We start from the raw sequence: 7,427 nt of genomic DNA, 5'->3' as shown, positions 1-7,427 counted from the left end.
TATCAGGAAATCAAAAGATGAGATATAATTTCTAGAAAAAATGTTGGTACTGAAATAAATCCTTTATACTATAAATATCATGCTGATGATATGCAACTTTACAATTCCTGTTTGTTTATATCACTGTTTGGTTTTAAGATGTGACTATATAGTCATCATATGCCATTTATCAAAAGGATATTTTAAAAAACAACTTGGCATTTGCTGGGCAATTGCATTTGCATCAAATTGATTTGCATCCAAGTGGTTAATTCTAGAGTTATTGTTACTAGAAGTCTATACTAGTATAATATTTACACATAATAAAAACTTTATTTTAAAGAAAGGACAATTTGCCTCCTTCTGACTCTAATCTCCATGCCATTTCCTCTCTATTTTTCCTTACCATTTTTTTCATTTATTACTTTGTTTTCATTTCTATTACTATAATTATGAAAATGAATATAAAACATGAAGCTTTTAAACAAAACACATGTAAAATTCTGCAGGGGGAAAATATTAAACCGTGTAGACAGGTTAAGTAAAATTGTATATCATTCACTTGAGAGGAGAACTCTGCTTTTATCTACCATTAACGCGTTATGTGACTTTATACATTTACTTTTGCCTCTACTAAATTTTCTTTTCACCCTCAACCTTAGTTTTTAACTAAATAATTTCTCAAGTCTTTACTTATATTGAGTTTCCATTTTTATTCTGTAAAGTGCTAAGACAGTTCTTCTAGGATTTTCTTTCTTACTAGTTTCCCAGGCAGACTGCTATGTGCTAACTCCATAAAGATGAATGAGGTGTGATCCTCACTTTTAGAGTTAATAGATATGCGTTCAAAAAACAACTGAAATGTAGTGCTGGGGAGAATGGCCACAAAAGGGGGCATATAATTTAAACTGTGTAGACAAGGATCATAAAAATCCATTTCTGAACTACGTCTAAAAGAATAAAAAGGTGTTTGTATCATACATGGTGGCAGAAGTGAAAAGCTGCTGGGAATTGATGCTGAGGACCAAGTGACACACAGAGGCAGAAGAAACAAGAATAAGAGACTACACGTCCATTAAACCAAGTGTTTTCTTTTTAAAAAAAAAAAAAAGAGAGACTACACGTCCCTATTTTCTGTTCTTTATATCTCTTCTAAAGTATATTAATGCCACTACTCCCAGTTCTACCTATAGACACAAATCCTGAATTTAATTAGAAGTAGGTCAGGAAGTAGTTTATAGACCTTTATCTATGATATGGCTCATAGGATATGTGTTCCATGATGTTATTAGCAAAACACTTACTTCCAATTAAGCAAATAAATGGCAAGAGCATTTATCTACCATGCCAGTTGTGTAATTAATTAACACCAGAGACCAGAACATCAGCAGGATTCAATAACAAACCAAAGCAACAGTAATAGGAATGTTGGAAGCAAAAACTGATCATCCTAGTAGAGTACTGATAGAAAATTATTGAAGCTAAATGCTCAAAATATATATAATCTCAATTAACTGTCATATGTCCCTTGAAAACCTGTGTCACCATGGCTGGACCATGATTCACAGTGGTTTAACAGTTACATTATTGGGCAGTTATATAACAATGTGGTCATCTCCATGATGTGGTCTAACATGATAAACCAATCAGTTACTTAGCGATTAGGGTGAGATATAACAACACATAATCAGGTAGCACCTCTGATATAAGGGGAGAGTCTCCGGAGTGTGGCCTATGCCACTTTTTTTTTAAATAAGAGATAAAAGGAGAAAGAAGTGATCAGAGAAGATCAGATTTGACTACTACCGAGAAAGAAGATCCAGTAGTGGAACACATTCTTTGACCAGTGTCTCTAAGTAGAGAAACTTCTAAGTCCATGACAGGATTAATGTCAAGATACACGGAAATCTCTAATGAATGTTTGGTCCACAGAGAGTCAACAGAAAGATAAAATGTTTCCCAAGAGCTGGCTCCCTAAATTAGGACATCTCACTAGGACCTGTGTGGCCTAATGGTAAGAAGTTGTTTTACAAACCCAAAGCACAGGATTCATAGCAGCTATGTGTGATTTATTGGCTCTGAAACCCACTGTAAGGTCAGCTGTGAGTCAGGTCTGACTCAAAGACAAACAACAACAAAGTTTGGTCTGGTATTTTGTTTTGTTTTCCTTCAGAACTCACGGTCTTTCCTCTGAAATAGCACTAACTCCTAACAAAAACTAAAACAAAAGAAAAGTTAACTATGAAGAACACAAAAGGAAAAACAAGGAAACAAACAGATTTGAAAACCTTGCCTAACACTCACGGACTCAGAATCTTTGCCTTTGGAGCCCCATGATCTGCAGTTTTTAAACTACTCTGTGATTTTGATGATTACCCAGGTCTGAGAAGTGCTGGCTAGCAGTCAAATTATAATTGGAGCTGACTTTAATCAATTAAGAAATATTAAATGATCACCTTAAATGGTATCAGAAAACAAGGGCATTATGAAAGGTGGCTGATTTATGGAAGATAAACTCGATGAAGTTTCAATATCTATTTTGATTCTTATTGAAGTCATGTCCAATACACATATACACCAAGTAATGATCCTATTAAGGTTTTTGTAATTGTGCACCATTGAGTGGGAACCGACCCATAGCTGACCCTCTGGTGGGTTTTCAGAGGCAGATAATCGCACAGGGGGAGATCGGCCTTTCCTCTCCCTTGGAACAGCTGATGGCTTCAAATTGTGTGTTTGCAGGATTGCAGCACAGCTTCTTGCCACTAGACCACCAGAAATTTCACCTTTTAATCATATTATTCTTTTTGTCCAGAATTCTAATATCTCTGATTTTTTCAGGGTCACAAATTCATCACAAATTTCTAGCTCAGATGCTGAACCAAAGCTGTGATTCTACCTAGGCAACTTTTTCTTCCCACAACTTTTCTAAACATCCTCTATAACTTAGTTCAGGTTACTGAACTAATATTTCTCACTCTGTAGACTGTTATGGAGTGAGGTGAATGTCTAAAAATATATGTGCGAATTCTAACTTTTTGCCCGTGTTCATAATCTCACTTGGGCATGGGAATGCTTTGTCCTGAGACAGGCTAAATGGACAGTCAGTCTTGAGTCTTTCTCTTAGATATAAAGGAGATTAAAATAGCAAATGGACAGAGAGTAGATGGAGCAAGAACAACCACAAAAACTTCAAAGTCGTTCCTAGCACCCCTCCAAGGCTGTACATCACAATGAAAAGAGACTGCCCATCTTCTTCCTAGGGAGCTGTCAGTGGAGTCAAACCTTAGGAGACATGCTACCTTTGGATCAACAGCTCACCTTACAACTGATTATACCACCAGGACCCCCTGTAAATTGGGGGACAGAAAGATGCCAAATACATGAAGATCCCAGGTGCAGAAGCTCAAAGAAACAAGGATATTTCTCTAGAACTGACATATAAAAAAACCTTTCCCCTGTTGTTGGTAGGTGCCAATGAGTCAATTCATAGCGACCCTATGAATAGCCATTCTGAAACCTGCCCTCGCCTGCACCTTATAATTTCTTAAATACTAGAACCCATTGCTGAAGTCACAGTGTCAATCCATCTCACTGGGGGTCTGTCTCTTCTTCACTGATTCTCCATCTTTCCAAGTATGATGTCCGTAGACTTCCTAAATTAAGACTTACAGGCTCCTAAACTGTGAGAGAACACATTTCTGTTTCAAATAATCACTCACTTACGGTATTCTTGTGACAGCAGTCATAGATAGCAAAGACAAATCTGACTCTTGTAAAGATCTTGGCAAATTTCAAATTCTGAATCTGTAAGTGCTGAGTGGGATCTCATAGTGTAAACGTCCTACAAACTCCCAGGTGATGCTGATAGTGCTTTTCAATGGCTCAAATTAGCAAGGTCCTGGACTTTGAGGTTCTAGCCCACTGAAGGTAAGGACATCTTCAATTTGTTCTCTTGAATATCCAGCAATCTCCAATAGACAGGAGTTACTCTGTAAATCTCCAAGAACACTGTTACAGTTTGATTAAGGACTTGATTTGTGCTTCCTCTAAAACCTGTGTTTCCCAAATATAATTCATCTTTTCAGGCATTTGTGGTAATATACTGAACTAGTGGTTATGTTTGTTCGTTCCACTTTCCTTTTACCAATGATAAACTGGTTGAAAGGAGAAGTTGTGTAACTTGTCAATTGTATCCACAGTCTTTAGGACAGTACTTGGAACACAAAAGACATTTGGAGAATGCATGTTAAATACATAAATGAACTAAAGAAGCAAAGGTTGTTTTTTACCTCCCCAAAAGCTGAGATCAATCAACTACTGACGTGTAGGTCAATTTCTCTAAATCCAAATGGGATCAGATATTCCTAGGAGAGTAGAACAAGGAAGGTGCATTGAGACAAAAGGGAAATGAATGTCTGATGATAGAGCCTGGAACAGAAATTCGCATGCAGTGTCATCCTTAGGTCAGACACAAGAGCTCAAAGGACTCAGCAAATGAGGAAATGTCTCTACAGAAGTAGACTCAATATATCAGCAGCTGTCACTTTCAACTGGTGCTTTTTGTCATAAAGGACAGTTGTTCTGCCAAACTAGAGCATTTTTTTTCGGTCTCTTTCAAGGTCATTGTCCCTACCAAGATCTGGCTCTACATCCAGAGTCTGGCAAGTCTGGATTCTCAAAGTGGATTAGGTGGGCCCACAGAGAACGGCATGACCTGGCTGCACTCCCATTTCTCTTATTTAAAGCCTAAAAGCCCTGACAATGCTTCTCTGAGCACATCCACCTCATTAGTCCCTCTCTGGATTCCAGTCAACTCTCCTGAACTTAGCCCTTTGTGCCATTTCATACACTGGCATCCCCGTATTTACCATGTGACGACTGTCGTAAGCACTTTTTACGTCATTGCCTTGAATATATTCAGGTAGTGAAAATGTAAATTAACCTGCAGTCAAAGTCTGAATCAGAAATTTAGTCACAACTGTTAAAAAGAACTAAAGAAGCCATCCATCCATCAGACCCTTTTAAAAAACATCTGAATGATTACTTGTAACTTCATTTTGGCCTTTATTTTTATCAAGTCTTAAGAATTCCTTAGTTTTATAAATTTATAAGCCTTTTGGAATGTAAATTCAAATTCACCGCCATCACATTCATTCTGATTTATATTGTTATTGTTGGGTGTTTGCAAGACCACTGTATCTCACAGTGGCCCTATGAACAACAGACTAAATAAATCCTCACCCTCTCCTGCACCATCCATCCTCACAGTATCATTGTTACAGTCACTCTGTCAATTCATCTCATTGAAGATCTTCTTCCCTTTCATTGATCCTCTTGTTTTTCAAGAATAATGTCATTTTCCAAGGACTAATCCGTCCAGAAAACATGCTCAAAGAATGTGAGACACTTTCACCATCCTTGCTTACAAGGAGCACCCTGGTTGAACTTGCTCCAGAACAATTGTGATCTTTTAGAATTCTGTGGTATATTCTATACTCTTCACACACCACAGTCCAAAGGTACCAATTCTTCCTCAATCTTTCTTATTGTTCTACTTTCTCATGCATATGAAGAAATGGAAAATAGGATGACTTTTATTGGGCTATGGTTTAAAAAAAACAAACTTTAGTTTTTAAGCTGGCATCTGTGTCTTTAGCACAAAGAGGTCATTGGTAGAAGATTTTGCAATGCAACACATCTTTTGATTTCTTTTTTGCTGCTACCACGAGTAGGGTCATTGTAGGGATCCACTTGGTTTAAAGTCTTTCTTAATTGGGAACTCAGGTAAAATGATCTTTGACAACTTCAATCTTTTCTCCATCTATCTTCATGTTGCTTATTATTTTAATTTTCAGAAATTTTGTTTTCTTGATGTTGCAGTGTAATCTATATTGAAGATGATGGTTGGTTTTTGTTTTTCAGTAAGTGCTGTAAGTCTTTTTGACTTTCTGCTAGCAAGGTTATATCATCTGCATAATCTTTATTGTTGATGAGTCTTCTTCCAATCTTTATGCCACATCTGATGATACATAGTGATCCTCAATTGGGCTTATCAGGTTGCAACTTGAAACTGTCTTTCATTCTCCCTCAGAGCTGCTGGTGAATTCTAATTGCTATAGACATACAGCCTTTTATTTAGCAGTGCAGCAAGGCATGTAAGGTTATATTGTTAAAAAATCTGAAAGTTGTCCAGAAAAAGTAAATTAGTCATATTTGCTATATAATATAGGCAGGTTCACAATCCTTGTTTTAATTTCTTTTGAACTCCGTGAGTTCTCTCAGCTCTAATGACGTGTTTGTGTGTTTATTGTTTATAGAGAGGACATAGAAAAAGAGTAGTGACACAATTCTGAATGTCCACTTCCGAATGGGAGATGCTCTGAAACTTTACTTAGAAAAAGGTAGGTAGTATCTGAGAATAAATCTTATAGTCTAATGTGTAGCCAGAATGTTCCTTGGAGACAAAAATGATATAGCTTTGTCTCACATACTTTGGGCATGTTGCTAAGAGAGGCTATTCCTTGGAGAGGGACATCAAGCTTGGAAAGGAGGAGGGTCAGCAAAAGAGAAGACTCTCAACAAAGTGGGTTCACACAGTGACCACAGCAACGGGCTTGAGTATGTCAGAAATTGTTAGGATGGCACAACACAGGGCAGTGTTCAGACCTGATGTTCATAGAGTTGCTCTGAGTTATACTCAACTCAATGACACCTAAAAACAACAAAAGTATACCTAATAAATGAGATAAATACTTATTCTCTTGTTGTTGTTGTTGTTGTTAGGTGCCGTTGAGTTGAGTACAACTCCTAGCAACTCTTATTTTTTAGATATTCAATTTTAACTATAAATATTCTATAACTCTTCTGTAACTAACTCTATATATCTATATCTGTATCTATATATCTATCTATATCTACCTATCTATATATATCTATTAGTATAGCAGTTGTTATTGGATATCAATTCATAAGGGACCCTCCAGCAAGAAATTTTCAGAGGCAGTAAATTGCACAGGAGGAGATTGGTCCATATTTCTTTCACAGAGAAGGTGATGGATTTTAACTATGTACTTTTGTGTTGGCAGTATAATTCCTTACCAACTAAGGCAGTGTGTGTGTGTGTGTGTGTGTGTGTGTGTGTAGAGTTCGAAAGCCTATAAGATGCACTCGTGGAGACTGTACGTACATCTTTCTTCTGTGAAGTAGATGGTGGATTTGAATCACTCACCTATGGGTTTGGGAATGCAATTCCCTACCACTTAGACCATAGCTTTCTATCAAAAGGTATATACATCCCAAGAAGAAGCCCAGTGCTATCAAGTCAATGAGAACCTCAAGTCATAACCTTTTCAACCCTGTACATTAAGCATTATGCCACCAATATATCAATTAATTGTTTCTGCTGTCAAATTTCATAATTAGATATTTACTTTATGTATTAGAGC

The sequence above is a fragment of the Elephantulus edwardii genome, unplaced genomic scaffold, assembly GCF_000299155.1.
Source record: "Elephantulus edwardii isolate Elephantulus edwardi_28Jun2011 unplaced genomic scaffold, EleEdw1.0 scaffold00030, whole genome shotgun sequence".
Classification (NCBI taxonomy): Eukaryota; Metazoa; Chordata; class Mammalia; order Macroscelidea; family Macroscelididae; genus Elephantulus; species Elephantulus edwardii.
The sequence above is the reverse complement of the archived record's forward strand: the minus strand, read 5'-3'. Positions refer to the sequence as shown.